This window comes from Pristis pectinata, chromosome 43, assembly GCF_009764475.1.
Source record: "Pristis pectinata isolate sPriPec2 chromosome 43, sPriPec2.1.pri, whole genome shotgun sequence".
Classification (NCBI taxonomy): Eukaryota; Metazoa; Chordata; class Chondrichthyes; order Rhinopristiformes; family Pristidae; genus Pristis; species Pristis pectinata.
In genome coordinates, this window is record NC_067446.1 from 90,279 (window position 1) to 114,803 (window position 24,525).

The window sequence follows — 24,525 nt, forward strand, 5'->3', positions numbered from 1 at the left end:
GTTTTGGAGGAGTTGTTTCATGGTCATCATTACTGATGCTAGTTCTAATTAATTAATTACTTGAGTTTAAATTCTCCAGATGCTGTGGTGGGATTTGAACTCGTGTTTCCTACCAATAGTCCACTGAGCCACCACACCCTTGTTGCTTCAGTTGCAGTCCTTTTCCAATGTTCTGGGCAAATCTCTGGGAGGAGTGAGGGCTATGATAGAAGAGTGAATACCTCTGGGTGTGCAGATAACGTCAAGTTAAGCTGGCTGTTTCTTTATTATCTGCCAGGGATACCAGGCTGCTTCGGTTCTTGGGCATTGTGCTTATCCATCACAGTGGCTTTGCTTGGCAGTCTGCAGTCGGGGGTTGAGGTTGGGACAGCACTGAGGTCTAAACCACGAATGTAGCATTTAACCACACTCCTGTGTGCTTGTTATTTTATCCTCTGAGAGCAGTGAAGGCTGAAGATTAAAATGGGGGTCCATCCTCACTCCCTTAAATCATATAAATTGTCATGGCAATCCTTCAAAGCCATAGACATTTGATCCAACATGCCCTGTATTAGATGCTTCCAAACGTTGTGTCATTTTAATCCCCATCGTGGACATATCAGGAAATTGATGTTACTGGCGCATGGATATTTTATGCAGCTCATTAGTTGATCTTTAATCTCGCCATTTAAACTGATTAAACTGCAACTGGACATTGATTGACAGCTAAGTGGAAGGTGGGCAAATGGTTTCCAGGCAACCCAGGGTCTTTCACAACTTCTCCCCTCTTAGGAAGCATTTATTTTGATTTATTGATTGTGGTGAATTGAAAACCATTTCATTGTCACAAGTTATTGTTCTGAGCATGGGCACTAGTGGCTTATGTATACAAACAGTAAAGCAAAACAATCCCTTGTTGCTTGAAGCTGATGAGTTCAAATTAGTCATGGGCATGGTTGTATTTTTAACTAGTTCTGTTGTTAAATGGACATTCTAAATTTGTTCTGAATTGGGTGAATGTTTATCATACATGTTGGCCAGTAAAGCTTGCATCAGCCAGGGTAATTTGTGCAAATAGAAAAAAAACTGCAGATACTGGAAATCAGGCATAAAAACAGAGTGATGGAAAAACTCAGCAGATCAGGCAGCATCTATAAAAAGAGAAACAGCTGATATATTAGGTTGAAGACCCTTCATTAGAAGTTTGTAATTAGCGCAAAATAATTTTATGGAATTAAATGCTTGAGTAAAAAATATAAATCTACACAAAGCATGTAAAGTCACAAGCCATAACAAGTATCACTTCGATAAATACATTTCTGGTCCTAAGCAGTAGGAACTTCTCTTAAATAACACAATAGATCAGGATCTCTTGTACTGTGCACACACTTGGACAGTTGTCTTAACTGAGCCTTTCCCTGTTGGCCTTTTTGTGTAGCATCTTGCTTTAGAGTATGCCACAGCACATTCTCCTGGACTCTGGAGTGGGCCAATTTGCAGCTCCTGCTCATGGATGGTTCTTTCAACTGGGAGACCACAAACGTCCAGTATTAAATTGACAGTCTTTCAGCTGCAGATGATGCTGGGTCTTGATGTACTTCCCAGGGAAGCAGTGCGCAGAGTACTTGGGGAAAGAACCAGACAGATACCAATGCATCTCTCTCCATGCCTTCTTTTGAAAAGAGGACTCTAGCAGGATTAGAATGACAGTCTCATTCCCGATGCAGTCTTGGAGGCACCTCACAATGACTCTGATGTTCCAATAATGTTGAAAGGACTGCACGCAGAGGGTCTTCCTTGACACAGTTCAGGCCACATTGTGGCTCCAACATTGGTCAGCTCCAATGATGAGACTGTTTGATTGGGGGTGGGGTGGAGCAGAACAATAAGATCTACTCTCTCCCGTTCCCTCAAGGCTATAACACTTTCCGACAGCTTTTGTGGTTTAAGGAGTTCCTCAAGTGGCTGCAGCAGCTGGGACAGGTGAAGGGGTGTAGTCCTGTTTATTGGATCATTCTACATCTGCTCAACCAATGTGGTCAAACCAGCTCTTTCCAAGAGGAAATGGGTCGAGCCTTGCCACACCTAGTGTTTGTGTACTGGAGCTCCTGAAGCTACTTTTGTATGTGGCTGCTGTTGGGATCAGTGCTGCTATGGGGTGGGCTCCAAGCCTGTCCAGTGAGGGCGGTGTGGTTGGCCAGTCCTGGTTACGTCTTTGCAAATCTCCCCTGCACCCTCTTCAATGCAATCATTGCTTTTATGCAATGTGGTCACCAGAACTGTATACAGTACCCAAGCTGCAGCCTGACCAGTGTTACTGTATATGAAGTTCCACTGTAACCTTGTATTATGGGCCTTGAAAGACTGCACTTGGTGTCCTTGAATGTTGCTGGGAGGTGGTTGGTGAAGGCAGAATTGCCAATGATATTCTGCACAGTTTAGGAGCCTACCAGTGCACTCTGCTAAATCCCAGCAAAGCTGCAGGAAGGCACCCAGCTTCTACAGAGCTGTACTCCTAGATAATGAGTATAAGTGTGAAAATGGGCCTTTTAGCCTGCCGTGTTGACCAGCAAGCATCTGTCAAATCCAATTTTTTTTTTCCCTCTTTCATTCGTATTAACTGTCCTCCCCCACCCACCTCACCCCCACTGACACTAGGTGCACTTTACAGTAGCCACTTAACTGACCAACCCAGATGCCTTTGGCATGAGGGAGGGAGGGATGAAACCAGAGCACCCAGAGAAAGGGGGAGGGTATGCAATCCCCACACACTCAGGACTGAACCCAGGTTTCTGGAGTGGTGAGGCATCAGCACTGTCTGCCATTATGCTGCCTCTCCTTTAAAGACTTTCCAAAGAGGTGAGCAGAAAATTGGTAAAGTAACTCCCATTTGTATAATGTTAGGAAATGAGGAAAAGATTGGTTAATTCCCTAAAGAACCAACACAATAGCAGAGTGAATTACAGTCACTTTGCATAAATCTGCATGCTTAAATCCCAGATTACTTGATGTCTTCTTTGAGTTTCTTTCTCCAGAAAGCGAGGCGTTTTTAAAAAAAAAATCAATTTCTCAATGTTATAATCCCTTTACGCTATTTCCCTTTCAGTCACCCTGTTTCTTTGTCCCCGTCCTCCGTGTAAGTCACAGCTCCATTCTGTAAATGGCTTGAGTGACACATTCAATTATGCCATTCAGTGCCGAACAACATCAGTTTTCAGTTACTGTCTCTGACCTTGTGTTTAACCTCCTTGTCAATAGCGGCCCCCTTCTTCCCGAGCCTTCGGCACAAAGATTTGCCCTCTTTTTGCACATCTGGATCCCCTCAATCTACAGAAAAACCCGATTGTCCTTGAGTTACCTTCACTTGCCAAGACTATTGTGCGCAATTCTGAGCCTCGCATTTCAGACACGTGGCCTGTAATTGGACATAATAGTTATTATGAGATCAAGGTCTTGCAAGGGATGTAGAGGAAATTTATTAGAATGGTCGCAGGCGTAAGAGACTGTGGATGCACAGAGAGACTGGAAAACCTTGGAGCAGAGGCCAAGGGAAGATTTGATAGTTCAAAATCTCAAGAGGTTTGAATGGAGTAAATAAGAAATGTTTCCACTGACAGGAGAGTTGGTGCAGAGAGAACACAGATTTAAGATAATTGAGAATTGCAACAGAGCCATAGATGATCCCCGGTGATTTTTTTCTAGTGGGTGAGTTTTAATCTGGGAAAAACTATGCTTTTTTTATGTGTAGTTATTTTTGTGGAATTCTTTCAAGTCCTTTCTTTAGAGCTAGGTCAGTGGTGCTTGCTAACCTGTTGAATATTACCATTCCAATACCATTCAAGAAGCAAAAAATCTGAAGTGAAGGGAGAAAATGTTGGAAGTATTCAGCTAGGCAGGCAGAGAGGAACAGAGTTAGTGTTTCAGAACGATGAGAATTGGGAACAGTAAAAGATGCGTTGGGTTTAGGTGACAGAGAAATGGGGAAGGAGAGGAAAGAATAACTGGATAGTTCTGTGAAGGGGTGGGGGGTGGCCATGAGAGATCAAAGACAAAAATGGATGGTAGTGCAAGGAAGTAACAGAGAGGAGATAAAAATGCAGAACAATTATCTGAAACCACCAAAGGAATTCAGGAGGCGTGCTGGATATGTCAATTATTTATTGAACTGTCATCTGGAAGATGAGGTAGTGTTCCACAAACTTGTGTTGAGCTTGATCAGAACAATTTAGGAGGATGGAGGGTAGAGGGTTGGAGTGGGAGTGAAATGGAGAATTATAGTGACAGATGACTGGGAGCCTGGGATCTTGCTCGTGGATTGAATGAAGGTGTTCCGCAAAGTTGTTTAGTCTCCCCCATCGTAGAGGGTACTTGATGTTAATTCTGTAGAGTGATATGCAGCTGATTCTCTGCAACACGTTGCAAGTCCTAGTACTTGACCACAAGCAGATGGTATTCGCCATATGTGTTGACTGGTGGAATCTGAGCAGGGTACAGTGTTGGCATATCCAGGCCAACAGTATGAGGTAACCATCTCAATGCCTGCACCGTTGGCAATGCTGCCATCAGAGTGAATAATCTCTTATTCTCTCCCTTCGATCCTGATGCTTTTTGAATTAATCTAACTACGTTCTGCCAAATCTGCACTGGATTGAATCCAATGTGTATTCTACTGCTGAGTGCACGTGTTAATATAGATTGCTTGTGTCATAATCTCATTGTTGCCATTCCATTTGTGAATTTTGCTTTAGTGTTGCTTTCCTCTGAGCTTAGGAGGGACTCTCAGCCATCCTTTATTGCTGAAGCTTTTGCCAAGTTGCCCATTTCCTGCGTTCGATCAGATACTTATGTCCCAACGATGAAATAGAGTGCTGCTTCTATGTCATAGTAGTTGCTTCACTGCTGGGCAGATTCCAAACAATGTCTACTTGGTAATCCTCCTTTTGGCTTTCTGTCATTGATTTTTGTTTGTTTCCTTCATTTTGTCCTGGCGGGTCCTCCTTTCTCTAGTCCTGTGCCTTCTAAACGCTGACCATGAAAATCTTGAGCCTATACTTGTTCTTCCCACATCCTTATGGTATTACAATGGCATCCCTGCCATTTGAGTTAGTGCTGTGCCTTGTGACCAGTGCTTCTCCAGATATAAAATGGGGTGTTTGTGTGCTGCTATAAATTTCATGACCTTTGTACTTCTTCTCTTGGTGACTTTGTGAGAAGATATCAGAGTCATTACCTAGTTTTCTGTTGTGCCTGTAAGAAAATAAGTAGGGGCAGGACCAGATCATGTCGGGGCTCTTGAGCCTGCTCCACCATTCAGATGGATCATTCAACACCAATCCTCGTATTCTCCACCTTAATTTCCCCTCCCCACCAGCAGCATCATATTGGTAGATTGCCTTAATATGTGTTTTAAAATGAAAAAACACATTCTATCTGTCTTAGCAATGCTGAGTTAAATGATCCTTTCCAACTCTCTGCGTGAGACAATTCCAAAGATTTACAAATCTCTGCCCTGACCTCAATGGATAGTACCCTGTGCCTGAGACTCTGCCCTCTCGATCTCCAGCCAGAGGAAACCATCTTTCAGCATTTTTGTTGGAGGTAATGGATTTAGAGCAAAGATGAGTAAGTGAGGATCAGATAGAGATCAGGTATCACCTAACTGAACGGAGCATCAACCTTGAGTGGCTGAATGGCCTCTCTCTGTTCCTAACTCTGAGAAATGGGGTCTTCTTTTTGCTTGGCAGCAATCAGCTGAAAGTCCTTTAACACAAAAAGAGTTCGTGTATGACCAGGAGTGAATTTGCAGCAAGGCTTCTCTCATTGAAGCGTCTTCTTTGACCAGCTTCACTTACTCTCTACCTTGGGCCCTTATGGTATTCAAATGCAAATTTCTCTGAATGTCGCTGATTTATTTGACTTGCCTGGTAAATGCTTGAATTTTGCACTCATAAATCATTGCTGGCTTGTGAAACATTTCTACAGGTAACCCACCAGATCTGTCACCGTTGCATTTTTTTTCAACAAATCCTTCAGAGACAGATCCACACTGGAGCCTGTAGGCAAATCTAGTAAAACAGTTCTTTTCTAATTATAGAGTACACCTGCAGATCTTTGTTTCAACTAATCCTCGGAAGGCTATTGTAGTTGTGGATGAAAGAGCATTGGACAGCCCATCTGAGTTTGTGTGTGTGTGTGTATGCGTGCATTTCTTTTTCTGTATATATTTATGTGTATGTATTTGTATTTAATAATCTATACTTGAAGGCAATGGCAGTGAAGGCAGACGTCTCATATAGTTCATACTGGTTCTTGGAGAGGCTGCCAGAAATGAAGCCTCAAGTCCCTCTGTTGTTTAATATATGCTGAGCCTAGCTGTATCTGTATTTTTGAAGAGAGGATAGCTGGCATGGTCTGTGAGTCATTTACAGTTATTTTTGAGACTTGGTTTTCTGCAAAATTGCATTAAGTTGTTGGAGCATTCGGTTACTAGATCTGGAATGGATGCCTAATTGGGTGGTGGAAGTAGATTCAGTCAGAACATTTAAAACGGAATCGGCTAAATATTGAAAGGGAAAATGTGTAAGGATGTGAAGAAATAGTGGAGTGATGAGAATCAAGAATTGGTGCTGTATGATGGGCCATTTAGTATTTTATGTGAAATTATTATTTTTTGATATCAGACATAAGAGATGATTATTGTATAAATGGGTTTTAGTGCTTGTTTGATCAATGATATTTTCTTAACTAGTTTTCCAGGTGGCTTCAGTAGATAAGCCACGTTTGCAAATCCTTCATATTGGTGGAGATTTTTTAAAAAATTTGTCTACAGTCATAATCTTTATGATTCTTGCTTTTAAGTATTACTATGTAATTTGTGAGTGTAGAATCAAATCACATGAATGTGACATTGCTGTTGTTTAAATAAAGCCTGATAAATTTTTTTGTTAAACAACTAAATTGACCAGAGGCTTGGATGCAACTGCAATCTGCAATGTATACCAGAAACTGCTTTTCCTGACTGTGTCCCTTGGCTCAAGGCTCTCCCTGGACATCCACTCTGACAAATCTTCCATCTCAATGTCATTGACTTTCATTTTTTTCCTCAAAAAACATTGAGTATAGACCCATTCTGCTCGAATTGCTTGTATTAGTCCCTCATCCCTCATCTAAGGAATCCACTTAATGCTGAACCAACTCCAAATATATCATATAATATAATATTGTGTGTGTGTGTGTGTGTGTGTGTGTGTGTGTGTGTGTGTGTGTGTATATATATATATATATACTCCTTTAGATGTGGAGATCCAAACTACACTTAGTAAAGCTGTATATAATCTCAACAAAACATGCCTAAGATTTGTACTGCTCCAGCCCCTTTCAGCACCATTCTCTGGGCAAAGAAGGGCATAAATCATCCAGGATTTCTCTGCCAGGGCATTCACTTACTGCTGCTGGGGGCACAGATCAGGAGGATGTTGAAAACTAAAGCCTATACCTGTTCTTCCTGCATCCTCGTGGTATTAAAATAGTCACTTGGGTTAGCGCTATACAATGGAACTTGGCCCTTAACGAGCGCTTCTCCCGATATAAAATGTGTTTGTGTGATGTTTCCCATGTGGAAAAAGTTTCTGGCAAGTGTTGTCTACTCTTGCATGTGAGGGCTAACTTGTTAGGTGTGATGTTGGAATGACATCATTGTGGGTTAGGGTGAAAATGATCGGGTGAGTTGTTCGCAGATCTACAAACATTGTGCTGGTGTCAGGACCCTCAGAAATAAAGATTACAGTTTGATCCAATACAAAAGGCACCATGCCTGGAATTGGCTAGTGTCATTTAGTACAGGTGGAATGGAGAAATTGTATTAGAGAAATGGGTAGCACTAGTGCCAAGAGCTTGTGTGCCACACTTGCATATTGAGAGGAAATGTGATTTGGGTGTTGAAGTCTGTGAATGTCTGAAGGTCCATGGCTGGTATCAAGAGGTGGTGTTCATGGATTCATGGACTGGTCGGAAATCATCTGATAAGAGGGGAAGAAGCTGCTCCTGAATCATTGAGTGCAGGTCTTCAGGCTCCTGTACCTCCTCCCTGATTGTAGTAATGAGAAGAGGGCATGTCCTGGATGGTGAGGGTCCTTAATGATGGATGCCACCTTCTTGAGGCACTACCTCTTGAAGATATCCTTGATGGTGGGGAGTGCTGTGCCTGTGATGGAGCTGGCTGAGTCTACAACCCTCTGCAGCCTCTTTCGATCTTGTGCATTGGAGTGTCCACACAAGGCGGTGATGTAAACAGACAGAATACTCTCCACCGTACATCTATAGAAATTTGCGAGTGTCTTTGGTAACATACCAATCTCCTCAAACTCCTAACAAAGTGCCGCCTTTGTGATTGCATCAAATTGTCCGACCCTGTCCTCTATACTGTTCGTGCCTGCTCCCTTCATGTGGAAGTATATATGGAAGCCTTGGTAGAAGTTGGCAAGGGTCAGTGGACTTGTTTCCTAGTTCATAAGTACCTCAGCCATCATAATGGGGTCACAGAGCAGTAGCTTTTCTTCTGGAAGGATATAGACTGAGAAGTTAGATTGCATGGTACTCTTTATTTCAGTGCTGCATAGTTGAAAATGCATTTTGATATCATGTTTCACTCTGTCACTTCATTTCTGGGTCATTTCATCGCACTCTAGAAATTTGACTGGGAGCTTCCTGACGCAAGTTGCAGTTTTGCATCTAATATGATTTTGGCATTAAACATGCAAGGATCATGTAGTATCTCCACTGTGGAGATTATATATGAGCTACATACATTGAAGGGTCTGGACAGAATCTTGGAAGGATCATGTGTCAGAACTTTGAAGTTAGACTAAAACCAGAAAATGCCAGAAACGTTCAGCAGGTTAGGCAGTCTTTGGAATAGTCCTGGACCTGAAAAGTTAATTGTTTCTCGTTCACAGATGCTGCCTGACCTGCTGACTGTTTCCAGCATTTTCTGTTTTTATTTTAGATTTCCAGCATCTGCAGATTTTTACGTTTTCATTAGCTTAGACCAAGTTGAATATCAAGACCTTTTCTCTTATCCCATTGTAAAAGTTGCTAGCTTATATAATGTTTTGGGTTTCTCTACCTTGAGGACTATTCCAATGATTTATTCAGTGTACCAACTGCTTTCTGACTATATTTGATGCAGAGGTTCAAAACAAGCTGGACATGTACTGGGAGGAGGTTGAGATTGTTGTGTATCAAGGATTGGTCAGATGTTGGTGGTTGAATCTAGTGATTACTCTTAGTTCCTGGAACCTCATTTTTTTTTTCAGTGCTTTTTGTCCAAAGGAAACATCTCTAGGCACAAACCTTCAATGGCCTGTGGAGTGTCTAATTTGAGAATTTTTTTGTATTATCTACTGATGTATGAAAGAGGCTCCAGTACATTTTGTGTTGGTTATAAAGGAGCTTTTGTGTATTTAAGAACTGATGCTTATTTTGCCTTGTGGCATCATCCTCACTATCGAAAATGAAATTATAAGCCTTACTGATTTGACATTGAACTGTTGGAAGAGAAGGACACCTGTAAAACTATTAGTTAACTCTTCAATTTCATGCCTTGGAAATGAGTTGGACAGTGTTGTCTTCCATCTACTAAATGCTGATGTATCACTGCTGTCTTCATTACATTTTTCTGACGTCCAAAACGCATTGATATTTAGTAAATTGGTTTATTATTGTCATGTGTACCGAGGTACAGTGAAAAACATGCCATCGATACAGATCATTTCACTACAACAGTGCATTGAGGTAGTACAAGGGAAAACAATAACAGAATGCAGAACCAAGTGTTACAGTTACAGAGAAAGTGCAGGCAGACAATAACGTGCAAGGCCACGACGAGGTAGATTGTGAGGTCAAGAGCCCATCTTATCGTACTAGGGGACCGTTCAATACTGTGATAACGGCGGGATAGAAGCTGTCCTTGAGCCTGGTGGTACGGGCTTTTGTATCTTCTGCCAGATGAGAGGGGGGAGAAGAGAGAATGTCCTGGGTGGGTGGGGTCTTTGATTTTTTTTTGGCTGCTTTATGTTGGCGGTGAGTAGACAGTCCATGGAGGGAAGGCTTGTTTAGAATCAGTGACTTTTTCCTTGTGTCTTAAGAAATTAGTGGAGTTGACAGGAAACATCAATAATTCTGTCTGGATATTTATAGATATTGTTTGGATGGTTCTCCTGGCTTGAATGCTGTTCTAGAGATTTGCTCACTGCACCTTCCTGCCCCTGACCAGTGTTAAGTCATTGAGGCTGTCTCCTTTTCTCTACTTATAACATGGGTGCCATATAATTTGGCTGGACATCATTGGGCCAGTGCTTTTACATTATTGTGTGTCTGTTTGTTTCTTGCAAAATATGGGAATTGCCAAGGTTCCCGGCATTGCCATGTATTTGATTTCTTAACTGGTAAGTACAGAATGATTGATCCCAAGAGAAGGGGAAATAAACACAAGAATAAAAAATTATAGAAGCTTGAGCTACCATCTAGGTAGAAGGTTAAGAGATCTTCTTGCATTGACTATAATATTGCATAGGGTAGGTAAAAGACAAATAGTATTTCAACAGCACAGGAGAATTAAAAATAATTGCAAAATTGGATATGATGCATCTAGGATGATCTGCTGAGCATATGGGAGACACATATGGAGGTTCAGAACACAACCAGATGGCATGGCAAATTATAAGAGAGTGCATCTTAATAGGAGGGTAGAGGGGTGAGAGTAAGTGGCTTTGAGCGTTAGGAGGCCAGAAGGATTAGGTGAGATTGAGGAGTTGGGGAGGCTAGAGGAAATGGCTTTGGAGGAAGTGGTGGTGCCTGGAAGGATGGCTTTGACGCGATGAGTTAAGGATCCAAAGGGAATGGGTTTATTGGGAGATCTGGGATGCTGGCAGACTGTGATTAACTTCATTTATCTGGTTTGGAGAGCAGGATATTAGTTAACCTTCTTGACTGCTACCTGAGGATTCCTGCCCAAAAGGAAATAAATGAGCTTTGGTTAAGGATGGGCTTAGTTGTGATACCTAGCTTCCCAACAGAGGGGGCTTGAGCTGTGAGCAGAAGCACATCAAGGTAATGCACACAACCCAGGTAGATCTGTACATTGTATGTCTTCTTTTCAAGGGCGTCAGAAGAGGGTTTCTAGGTGGCATGGAGAGGATCAGACTTGCTTCATTAGACTGTCGATGTTGTAGGTTGTCGTTGCTGACTATATACACAGATCACTGAAAGTTGCCACACAGGTGGATAGGGTAGTTAAGAAAGCTTATGGGATGTTAGCTTTCATAAGTTGTGGGATCGAGTTTAAGAGCCGTGAAGTAATGATGCAGCTTTACAAAACTCTGTTTAGACCACACTGTGTCCAGTTCTGGTCGCCTCGTTATAGGAAGGATGTGGAGGTGTTGGAAAGGGTGCAGAGGAGATTTACCAGGATGCTGCCTGGATTAGAGAGTATGGATTATGAGAGACTAAAGGAGCTAGGGCTTTACTCATTGGAGAGAAGGAGGATGAGGGGAGACATGATAGAGGTGTACAAAATATTAAGAGGATTAGATAGAGTGGACAGTTAGCGCCTCTTTCCCAGGGCACCAATGCTCAATACAAGAGGGCATGGCTTTAAGGTAATGGGTGGGAAGTTCAAGGGAGATGTCAGAGGGAGGTTTTTCACCCAGAGAGTGGTTGGGGCATGGAATGCGCTGCCTGGGGTGGTGGTGGAGGCTGATATGTTGTTGAAGTTCAAGAGATTGTTAGATAAGCATATGGAGGAATTAAGATAGAGGGATATGTGGGAGGAAGGGGTTAGATAGTCTTAGGAGTGGTTTGAAGGTTGGCACAACATGGTGGGCCAAAGGGCCTGTATTGTGCTGTATTGTTCTATGGTTCTATACTGCCCCTGGTTTTTAATTCTGGACTGTCTGCAAGCTGGGCAGTCAGTGCAAGTTCAACATGTTTGTAATGATAAGAATTATAACCCATTTCTATTTTTAAAATAACACCACACAGAGCTCGAAAATGTCTCTGGGCTTAATAATGGGACAAAAATAACAAACATTAGGATCTTCCAAGTGAATAAAATTCTTTTCATTGTATTTGAATATTTTAAGCTGGTTATCTGGTTCCTCATTAGAAGCAGGAATATAAATGTATATTGCAGCCAGTTGCTTTGCGGGGATGTATTTATTCCAGGCTATATCTGCGCTGTTACATTTATAATTACTTGGCAAACATTTGAATGCATCTTCTTAAAACAAATCCCAATTTGCATCTGGTTTCCATCACTCATTCTGATAATTCTTTGCTTGAGTTCAGGAGTGAGGGGGAAGGTGCCGATATTGGGATTCTGTTGCAGATTAAGTATGATTTACTTCACACCTACCCTCTACCTCACCCCACCCCTCCCCCATCCACCAGTTTACTTCTATGTAAGATAATTGTATGTCAGTGTTCTCTATATATTTACATTTTGTTTCAGAATATTCAGCATCAGAAATTACAGATTTAAATGAGAGCATTTTAATCCATTTTTGTTTTGGATAAAACATAGATACAACATTGGTGGTACGCTTCAACGTTGATAGTATGTGGGGGAGGGAGGGGTTGGAGAGAGAACTGCAGCTTAACAAAGGACATTGATGCAGATGACTTGCTGATATTGAAACAAGTCTTCTGGGAGCCTGTGCTGCACAGTGACTCACTGCACAGCCCATTCACGCACTTGCTCACTGAGCAAATTAACTCAAAGGGCAAAATTATATCAAGTTGTAAAAGGCTTTAACCCTATGGAGTACTGAGTCAGCCCTTTCTCAGTGCATGAAAATATGACTTTGTCAGAAACTGTCGTCCATTTTATGGCTTTCATTGAGGAGATGAGGAAGGTTCTGCCTATTTCACCGTTATTAGATTGGGGCATATTTATCCTAGGCAGCCAACTGTTAACACTGTCCATGTCGGTCTTAAATTGGGATGGAGGTGAAAGGAATGGCTGATCTCTTTAAAATTCTTTATGCTTTGGGCCATGTTTCGAAATAGTGAGTTACAAGTTAGGTCAGTGGGCCTTCATCAGAGCTATAATTGGTGAATCTGATGTCTGGCTGCCAATTGTGGGTCAGGACCATGCTGCTTGTCATTTATTTGGCTGATCTTTTGTCTCTTTTCATCTGGACTTGAAGGAGCAGCTGGAGGTGTTTTCTTTATTTGGGAGTGGGGAAGGATTTGTCTGGGGGGAGGATGAATTTCCAGCTGAGGTCATTGTATGCTTTAAGCCTGAAGTTATTGGTCCCTGTCAACCTTAATAAGGTACCATTGAGGGAAGACATTGGTTAAAAGTTGTGGAAATTCTGTGAAGAATTCTACTGCAAAGAAAGCAGAGGATGGTGAGATAGGGACTGCATGGAGAATTGGTCATCATAAAAGTGAATAGACTCAACCATGATTAAAACATTTCACTCCTGACAGTAATATCCCATTATCAATCAGTAAGTGGCATTGTAAGTTGTACATTGAAATATAATCCTGCTGTTACCAAGGACAACATGTGGATCAGTGAAGGAGCCCCATCCTCCTCCTCCTCCTCTTCCCATGCTGCATCTTTTTTATTGGTTAGCTCCTGGTCCTAATGCTCCTGGACTGTAAATCTGTGTCCTTCCCGACGCAGTGTTCTTAAATGCTTCCCCAAGGGACTTGCTTTCATTCAGGCAATTAACAAGCAAGCACGGAAAAAAACATTGATCTCCAAACCTTTAGAAATCCATTTAACTCGTGCGTTCTTCCAGACTTCTCGTCTGCTACTGAGCTTAACAGCCCTAGCAAGAGCGGTTTTTACTTGTAATTGGGTTGATTTTAATCCAGATTGGAACCATTACTGATTTATTTTTAACCTATCCCTATTTCTGTCAGGAGTACGGAAATCTGGTGTGAAGGGCAAGTACGACCCCATTCCTTGTATCCTACCCAGAATGTCCATTTCCCACTTCTCAGCTGGTCTCTCTTTTCCATTCACAAGAGAAAGGAGTTTGTACATTCCCCCGTGTCTGCGTGGGTTTCCTCCGGGTGCTCCGGTTTCCTCCCACATTGTAAGGATGTATGGGTAGGTTAATTTGGGGTTTAAAATGGGCGGCGCGGACTCGTTGGGCTGGAAGGGCCTGTTACCACGCTGTAAATAAAATTTAATTTAAGAAGAGGAGATAAATGAATACTTCATGCCTCAGCTTCTACAAATTAGTTGCAGGGAGGGCATGGACCTGGATAATAAAAAAAGAGATTGGTTTGGGAGAACAAAAGGCAGGAGGAGGCCACTCAGTCTCCTGTGCCCATGCTGGTTGAAAGTGCAATAGTTTTGTCTCTAATACCATGCATCTTCAAGTACCTATCCAGCAATCCTGTTTTAAATGTTACAATTGATGGAAACCTCTTCCACTATCTTTTCACATTTCAAAAGCTCCAAATGGGAAGAAACAACATTCTCCTCATCCATCCAGATCCTTGGCCAATATGTTTCAATCTTTGCCCTCTTGTTTTTGATGCCTTCAGAGGGAATTTTTCTTTAGCCTGCATCTACTCTCACCTCAAACCCCTAAAAAGTCACCTTTTACACTGAAAATGGCCCCAATTTTCCCACCCAGCCTTTCCAAATAACTAAAGTCTCTCACCCCTAGTAAAATTCCTTTGTTCCCTTTCTAATCCCTTTACATCTTTTCTGGTATGGGTGCTTAGAATTGCCTTTGGTTATGGTGGTGGAATTCTTGAATGCTCTTTGCTTTTGTATTCTATGTCCCTATTTAAATGTGTGAGTGCAGATGGAAGATCTCACCAAGAAGAATGAACAAGGTGACAACATAGGCCAACATGTGTAAACTCCTGGAATCAATAACTAAAACAGCCAGTCAAAAGCAGCCATAACAGATTTGTTGAAAACATGATGTTAACAAATTTATAAATGTTTTCTCCCCCCAAAGAGTGACTAGTGGAAATGTGAATGCAGCAGATATATGTGACTAGTGTAGAAAGTAAATGTGGCAGATGTGGTTTATATGTGACCCAAATACAGTAGATATGTTTTATTTGTGACTGGTAGAGACGGCCAAACAGCAGAGATGGTTTGTGGATTTTTGGAAAACATTCATGTTGTGTTTCATATAGGAGATGTATTACAAATAGTGTATGCTCCATGTATAAATGTTGCATCTTGAGTTGATTGACAGATGAAAATCAAACAATTAAGGCTAACACAGAACATAAGTAGGAGCATGAGTAGGCAGTATTGACAATCTAGCCTGCTCCATTTAGTACATTATGGCTGATGTGATTGTTTCCTCAACTCTGCTTTCCCACTAGTCCCCATAACCCTTGATTAATACGTGCAGTTCTAGTTCAGAAATGGTGTACTGTAGGGATTGGTGCTTTTGTTCCTGTATAAATCGAGTAAGAATCACTATATATCAACATTATTGGTATTACCAAACAGCAAACTACTTCAATCAAAATGGCAGGCAAGGAGTGGGAATCCCAGGGGCAATAAGGCCAACAGCATTTGCATTGATGAACAGGTACATGGAATATAACATTCCAGTTTTACCAGGCAATGCTTAAGCTGCACTTGAGCACTGAGTGCAGTTTTGGGCATCCCATCATTTTTGAAAGGATGTTAAGATCATAAGGAAGGTACAATATTGTTTCACCAGAATGGTTCTCAGGGTAGAAAGCTATTCCAAGGAGGGAAATGCAGTTTGGGGCAATTTCCAGTGTTGCAGTAAAGGCTGGGAAAATGAAATATAGATGCTTTAACTTCATCTTGTTTGTCATCTTCATCAGAGCTTATCAATATTTTAATATATTCAGCCAAGTTATGTGGTTGTCACCAACAGGCCAGTATTTACTATCTATCCCTAAGTCTGTGAAGAGAGGGGGGCATTTGTGGGTTTGACAATGCATATAGGGGAAACTGATTGAGGAAGATATGCCCTACAGGGAAGGAAATTTGAATTGGGTGGGTTTTCGCAACAATTTAGTAGGACCCGCCTTTTTAAAAAAAAAGTCCTACATTCGTTCAGTTAGCTGACTTTAAACTCCTCGCCTGCTGTGTCGTGATTCAAATTTATGCCTTCAGATCAATGCTCCAGTAACTTTACAATGCTTTCAAGAACCTCTGAAAAGAGGACAGGAAGTTGAGGAGAAATTATGCCCTTGTGTACCAACTAGCTGGAATATAGTGCTCTCCCACAAGTACTTGTTATGATTGAGACCATTGGATCTGATACGAGCTATGTTGATTGGAAATTGCACAAATGTAGGGCTATGGATGTGCTTGTTCAGGTCCTTACTCATCTAAGTCACTGAACTTAGTGTCTCATTAAAATAGAATTTAATAACTATGTTGCACACTGTTCATTCTTCCTGGTGATCATATTCCATAACTGATGACTCTTCAAAGAGATTGGTTCACGTCAGATTGAGGCTCTACTTTGTTAGGAGTTTGAAGAGATTTGGTATGTCACCAAAGACGTGCAAATTTCTGTAGTACGGTGGAGAGCATTCTGACTGGTTGCATCACCACCTGGTATGCAGGCTCCAATGCGCAGGATCACAAGAGGCTGGAGAGGGTTGTGGATTCAGTCAGCTCTATCACACAATCCTCCCCACCATCAAGGGCATCTTCAAGAGGCGGTGCCTCAAGAATGTGGCATCCATCACTAAGGACCCTTACCATCTGGGACATGCTCTCTTCTCATAACTACCTTTGGCAAGGAGGTACAGGAGCCTGAAGACCTGCACTCAATGATTTAGGAACAGCTTCTTCCTCTCTGCCATCAGATTTCCGAACGGTTCATGAACCTGTGAGCGCTACCTTGTTGTTCTTTTTTTTGCGCATTATTTATTTATTTTGTAATTTATAGTAATTTAACTATAATTGTACTGCTGCTGCAAAACAACAAATTTCATGTCATATGTCAGTGATGATAAACCTGGTTCTGATCTGAATATCATTTGATAAACTTCAGAATAATGTTGCGTGAGACACATTATGAACGTGGTGAAAATGTTTTTATTGCATTTTAACTGATGCCAAACAAAATTGTTGGATTATACACAACTGTTGTGTATTATTGGATATTAACCCTGCTCCACAACTGTAATTATGGAAAGTGGAGTATTGCTTTGGTGCAATCTCACTTGTGTTTGAGTTGACTGGGTTCGGTTCTGTTTTGATCTTTCCTACATTCAGATAACTAGCTAACACTCATTGCTAAAGAACCAATTTAACCAATGGCTTTGTGAGTGGAACGATGTAGCAGGGAGAGAATGTAGAAGAAAGGGCTGATTAGGTTGAGGAATATAAAACATATTTTGTCAGCTCCTGAGAAAAGGTATTAAGCCGTCTTTGCTCAGGTGTATAGTTCTAGAATTTCCTCCCTAATCTGAGGTGCTGGCCTAATCCTGAAACACTTGCTGGCTGCTCTTGCTGGAAGTTGATGCTACTTGGAGTAACAAAAAAATCTTTCTGGCATCCAAGAAATGACCTTGGGAGGTTTCCTGCTTGCTTGTGCTGCAGAGATTGGCTTTCTCAAAGCAGGGAGGGATTGGGAGGGAAGAGCAAACTATTGATCATGCCTGTGAAGTGTGCCTCTAAGCTAATTGGCTCAGACATTATTAATAAGAGAAGAGGGAGACTAAAATACCTGGCCCTGACACAGACTCATATGCAGTGTGAAGTTTTATTGACTGAATGATGTGCCAAATTGACTATAGTTTTGAAATGAGAACTCATCATCTTCTAAGCATTTAAAGGTTCTGAATTTCATATGCAGTCTCTGCTGAGGTAACTGGTTATAAATTGAGCTAAGCCCCCAGAACTCGGGGAAAACCAAAATTCCATCAGCTTTTCAAATTGTTATTGCAATCCAGTGATTTCTGGAAACTGATTGCGAAAGTACTGGAGAAAGCCATTGTGCCTGAGTAGCTCTTCAAAAGAAGTGAGTAATTAGTCTCATAGAGCTGCAACTCATTTCCCAAAAGGTGATTATCCAACTTCTTTTTGAAAGTTGCTGCTTCCACTCCCATTCCAAAATATCATAATTTGCTCTGTATTAAAAAAAATCCTCTTGTTCTTTTCAAATTTATTTTAAATCTATGCACACTAAAGCTTCGATAATTCACTATCTGATTTGGAAAACCCGATTGGTTTCGTACTGCCTCATATGCCCTGTTTCTCGTGCTCCTTAACTCACTGGGTTAACTGGAAAATTTTATTCTACTGTGTAACATCTAAAACATTGTGAATTAAGTGTGGTAGTGTATCAGAATAACATCCAATAGTCCAGAAAATCTGTCAGTCCAGCAGCACCAAAGTCCCATGGGTGATGGATTAGGAACAGCTTCTTCCCCTCTGCCATCAGATTTCTGAATGATCCATGAACACTACCTCATTATTCCTTTTTTTTTGCACTATTTATTTTGTAATTTCTGGTAATTTTATGTCTTTGCACTGTACTCCTGTTGCAAAGCAAGTTTCACGCCATTCAAGACAATGACAATAAACCTTATTCCGATTAGCTATATTCCTGGGAAAAAAAATTGTTATGCTCTGTCAAAGCTTTTAATAATTTTGTATGTCACTTTTAGATTATTAGTTGGCCTTTTCTGAACCAATGGCTCTTGTCCCTGGGGCCATTCTGGTCATCTCTTCCGCACTCGTTCCAAAACCTTGACATCCTTTGTAAAATGTATTGTTCAGAGATGGGTGCAATACTCTTAATAGTTTTTTAATGAAGGTTTGGTACCTTGTGCCTTCTATTAATTAAAAAAAAAGGTCAGAAAGTCTTCTCAATGTATATGGCTGTCTCTCTCTTCCTGAACCTCTTGTACCATTAGAAAAAGGTGAAACAATTTGAAGCAAATCTTGCAAGGAGATGGGGTCAAGTATGTTAACGATGATCTTTCCATTGTCAACACTTCTGATGACGCTTTCCCCTTACAGTTCCCAGATGGGGATTACCTGTGACGCTGAGGCGCTTGTCAAACTTTGGATGGGCAAAGAGTTATGGGGACTCTAAGACATAAATCATCACTAACTGGTGGACATGCACGGACAACCAATCGAGGGGTAATTATCACAAATGGGAGGAAAGTAAAAGGTTGGATGTTATGCATAGGTTAGAAAGAAAGGATACTAGAGGATGGAATGTCAGAGGAGCAGGATGGTTATGGAGAGATTTGGTAGAAGTGTACAAGATTAACAAATGGCTTAAAGAGGGGAAACATTCTGTTGTGGTTGGTTCAAGGATCAGGGGATACAGAATCAAAGTAATGGGTGAAAGAAATGGGTGTGGGGTGAGGGATATAAAGAAATACTTGTGGTTAGGTTCTGGAACCTGCTGCTTGTAAGGGTGGTGAATATAATCATGGTTTTCAAAAGGGAACAGGATAAGGGAAAATAATTTGCAGTAGGATAGGCTGGATTGCTCTATGAAGTGCTGGCACAAACTTGGGCTGAACGGATTCCTGTGGTATGATGATTTTATGAATGTGTGATTTAATCAATGAACTTGAGGTGAAGAGGGAGAATAACTGGTGGATTGCAACCTCAAATAGTGGCAGGATATTACAGGAGCACTTCTTCATACAAAGTCTGGGACCCGCTCTCGCAGAATGCTGTTGATAGTGGATGTCAATTCAACGTTTCAAGACAGAGATTGCATTTTTTAGTCAGGGTTACAGCATCAAGACAGAGAGTTAAGAAACTGATTACAAAGCTCCAGGGGCTGATTGCCCTCCTCCTACTCAAAGTACCATCTTCAAGAGAGGAGAAGAGTTGTAACAGAAGGAAATGTGTACCTGCTTTAAGTACATCTATTGGGTCTTTTATAAATATTAGCTTTTCATGTATCTGGGGAGTTGAGAGTATGCAATTTTGAATGGCCCTATGGAAATCAGTTAAATTATTAGGAAAAGAGCAGAAGCACTTAACTTCTCTTCCACTGGAAAAGGGAGAATAATCTTTAAATGCACTAGGGAGTAAGTTGGTTGCACTTAAGTTTAACAGTAACTTAATTTTCAGAACGTTGGTTGAGTGAAAGCTGCTTCTGCAGCAAGCTCCTTTACTACTCAGTAAGTGAATAAGCTGTTTGCCCAGGAGTATTCCATTAACTGGAATTCACACTGAAGTATGTGGGGAAAAGTCTGCCAGAGAGATAATTAAGATCTAGCAAGGACTGACTCAATTTTTCTCTCAGATCAGTGCCTGAATCTTCACTGTCTGACACATCCCTCCCTCTCTCACTCTTTTCCCCCTCTCTTTTGCTTGCTCTCTCTGTCTCTCTCTGTCTCTCTCTCTGTCTCTCTCTCTGTCTCTCTCTCTGTCTCTCTCTCTGTCTCTCTCTCTCTGTCTCTCTCTCTCTGTCTCTCTCTCTCTCTGTCTCTCTCTCTCTCTGTCTCTCTCTCTCTCTGTCTCTCTCTCTCTCTGTCTCTCTCTCTCTCTGTCTCTCTCTCTCTCTGTCTCTCTCTCTCTGTCTCTGTCTGTGTGTGTCTCTCTCTCTCTCTCTGTCTAAGAAGCACTGCCACCCACCTGCCCCCAGAGCTAATCAACTGATTACATTTTCTACCATTTACCTGGGATTGGCACATGGAAATGGTCCTGTAATCCTCCTGCACTGCAGAGCTTGTAGATTTACACATTAAACTAGCAGGCAGATTAAATTCTATTAATTGTGATCCTATCACTTTTTGTTCCTTTCAGATGAAGCAAAAATAGATTTTTAACAAGTATTTCTCCAGTACAAGATTAATTAGGTTTACATCGTGGTATTATCTTGTTATTGGGTCGTTGCTCTGTCTTTTACAAGCATGTATTTAGAATGTTTAGTATATCGATCTTTATGTTTTCATATATATAAAAAAACATTAGTTGATTGTTGTGCACCTACAGTGTAGCTTCTGTAACCAGCCAGTGTTTATAAGATGACAAGAGACGCTATATATTCCCTTTGCCTACCATGCAGTGTCTTGGGGTAAGCAGCCCTCTTGAGCATTGCATCATTGCAGTGTTAACTTGTTTGCACACCGTTTTACTGACTGCATTATTGATATGATTTAGTGAGTCAATGCTGAACTCATCTCATTTTGCCCCCAGTCTCCGCTCCCAATCTGGGCTGACACACAAGAAATTGGAGCAGGGATTTTGAGCCTGTTGCATCATTCTTCAACATCATGGCTGATCTTTTAACCTTAGTGCCACATTCCTGGACCATTATCCCAATTCTTGATTTCCTTAATGTTCAACAATCTATTGACCTTTTGTTTTAAACAAACTCTGCGCCTTCTGGGTTAGAGTATTCCTGAAGATTCACTATCCCCTGCACGAACAAATCTCTCATCTCAGTACGGCAGGCACGGTAGTGTAGCGGTCAGCGTAACACTATTACAGCACCAGCGACCCGGGTTCAATTCCAGCCGCTGTCTGTACGTTCTCCCCATGTCTGCATGGGTTTCCTCCGGGTGCTCCGGTTTCCTCCCACACTCCAAAGATGTACGGGTTAGGAAGTTGTGGGCGTGCTATGTTGGTGCCAGAAGCATGGCGACACTTGCGGGATGCCCCCGGAATATTCTATGCAAAAGATTCATTTCACTGTGTGGTTTGATGTACACGTGACTAATAAAGAAATCTTATCTCTTATCTAAATGGCCTACCCCTTTTTCTGAGACTGTGACCCCCTGGTTTTAGATTTCTCTGCAAAGGGAAGTATTCTCTATGCATCCAGCCTGGTGAACCCTGTAAGAGTCATAAGTTTCAAGGAGATCTTCCATTCTTCTAAAATTCTTAGTCTTTTCACTCTATTGTTGTACATCGAACCTGCCATCTCTGAAACTGGTCTAATCTTTGCTTTACTCCCTACCTCAACTGTGTGATAAAAGGAAAGAGCTTTGCTGTCTTTTGGGACACCACTGCTATTTGAGTACACAGCAACTATATTGTGCACAAGTGTTCCACAAGCGCAAATGGCTGAATAAACCGGTAACCTGTTTTGTTTGTTGGTCGAGGTTCCTTGAGATACTCGGAGAGCCCTGTGCTCTTGTTTTCCCCTTGTGCTGGGTAATATGTAACATCCAACTGAATAGGCAGATAGGACCTTGACAAAACATCTCCTTGCAATGGTGATATTTGACTGCAGTAAGCTTCCTCAGTACTGCAATAACTTGTCAGAACCAGAATCAGATTTATTTTCACTGACATGAACAACGTGAAATGTGTCGTTTTGCAGAAGTACTGTGCAGACATAGAACTACTATAAGTTACAAAACTAAATAGTGCAAACGAAAAAGGAATACTGAGGTTGTGTTCATGGACCGTTCAGAAATCTGATGGCAGAGGGGAAGAAACTGTTTCTGAATTGAGTGTGGGTCTTCAGGCTCCTGTACCACCTCCCTGATGGTAGTAACGAGAGGAGGGCATCACCTGGATGGTGAAGGTCTTTAGTGGTGGATGCCGCCTTCTTGAGGTACTGCCCCTTGAAGATGTCCTCAATAGTGGGGAGGGTTGTGCCTGTGATGGAGCTGGCTGAGTCTAAAACCCTCTGCAGCCTCTTGCGATCCTGTGCATTGGAGCCTGCGTGCTAGGAGGTGATGCAACCAGTCAGAATGCGCTCCGCCGTACATCTGTAGAAATTTGTAAGAGTCTTTAGTGACATACAGAATCTCCTCAAGCTCCTAACGAAGTAGAGCTACTGGCGTGCCTTCTTCGTGATTGCATCAATGTGTTGGGCCCTGGATAGGTCTTCTGAGATGTTGACGCCTGCTTACCCTTTCCACCGTTGACCCTCTATAAGGACTGGTGTGTGTTCTCCCAACTTCCCCTTCCTGAAGTCCACAATCAGTTCCTTTATCTTGCTAACATGGGAGTGTGATGTTGTTGCGACACCACTAAACCAGCCGATCTATCTCACTTGTCAATTATATCTAACTTGTCGGGTTAGGTTCTGTGCTCATGTCATTTGAGGCTCTGAACGTCAAATGGGCAGTTTCAGAATTGGGGATATGGCTAATACCATTCACAAAATCACATTAAAATTTTGAAGAGTGAGCATGCAAAGTTGGAAAATGAGGAGACCTCATAATGCTTGGAGTCTAAAAGCAATAGAGGAGTTAACAGATTTAGATGGGCTGGGCCGCAATTTATTAAAAGGCTATGATACTGATTAATAATGTCATTTTAAACAAACCCATCAGTGTGGTTCACTTCTAGATTGATAGAGGAAAAAAATGGAAAAATTGTTGGGGGGAGAAAAGCAGCCCACAATACGGGGCACAATTCTGTACTCCACATTATGTGCAAGATGCAATAAAATAACTACGCAGTTAATGCTGGAACTGAGAGTTTCTACCAAGCAAGAAGGACAAAGAAGCTAGCTGTCTTTCTCTAGAACAAAGCAGGCTAAGGGGGAAACAAGAGGGAGGTTTTCAACCTAAGAAAGGTTGATACAGTAAGTGCAGAGAAGAGCCCACTTGTGGGGGAGGGCAGAATGAGGGACTTCAGGTATGAGTCATCAGTCAATCCAATTGGGAATTCAGAAAAAAAATCTCTACACTGAGAGTGAGGAAGACAGTGGAACAGTGATCAGAGAAGGGTTTAAGGGGAAGGTTGATGAACAGTGGAGAAAAGAATAGAAGAATGTTGAGGGGTGAAAGGAGGATATTATGGAACAGAAGAGGGGATGAATGGCCTCTTTTATATGCTGTAAATTCTGCTGGTACATCGACTGAGCTGAACGAAAGGAGTCTTAATGGAAGAGAGAATTTTATTTTACCAGATTCTGATTTGGAGCAGCTAATAGCTCCACCATGCAGCCACTGTTGTCAGATAACAGGGTTTGTCAGAGTCAGATACGGTGACAGATTCAGCAGTGAGATAGGAATATGTGTTTCCATAGAAACTACTGCAGCTTGTGGAGTGGCTTGCATATACAATTGCAGTTTAAATCAGCCCAGATCAGTTTAATGCTAGAAAGGCAACGTTTTGGAGGCAATGAGAGGAGTCTCTTGACGAACTCCATGGGCTTTTACTGTAGAGTGAGGAGAGGGTGGTTGGAGTTTGGTACAGTGAATTTACACCCAACAGCTTCCAGTCCCAGGCTCTACCAGCTGTGTTGCTAGGAAATTGATGCGAGCTAGTGTAAGAGGTCTAAAGGAAACTATGTGGGAAATTTATTTTGTTTAAAATTTAGTGGACCAGACTTTGTACTTCTGTGTATGTAATCTTGAGAATAGACTACACAGAGTTATCAGGGAATGTCATGCATACATGTTCCGTGTTAACCTCTAATTAATCCTATCCAAGGCAAGATGAATTTCCAGTCCCAATAATAGAGAGAATAACAACACCACTGCCTGCAGGATCCGGTCCCAAATCGGAAGCCTTCTCAACTTGGAAGTTATCAGCCGCTGAGCTCCAATCCAAGAACTCCTGCCCCAATAGGACTATGGGAACACCTTTACCACATGAACTTCAGTGGTTTGAAGTGG

At 41.7% G+C, this 24,525-nt stretch overlaps 1 protein-coding gene across 13 annotated transcripts in view; it reads left to right on the plus strand.

Annotated features, from left to right (window-relative positions):
• Nucleotides 1-24,525, plus strand: part of LOC127566641 (neural cell adhesion molecule L1-like) — a 230,841-nt gene that overhangs the window by 7,440 nt on the left and 198,876 nt on the right. The window contains exon 2 of one of the 13 annotated variants that reach the window (XM_052009147.1): nt 18,989-19,114. The exons of the other annotated variants lie outside the window; for them this stretch is intronic. The gene's annotated coding sequence lies outside the window, so the exon portion shown is untranslated. The remainder of the gene's footprint in view (nt 1-18,988; nt 19,115-24,525) is intronic. 13 annotated transcript variants of the gene reach the window in all.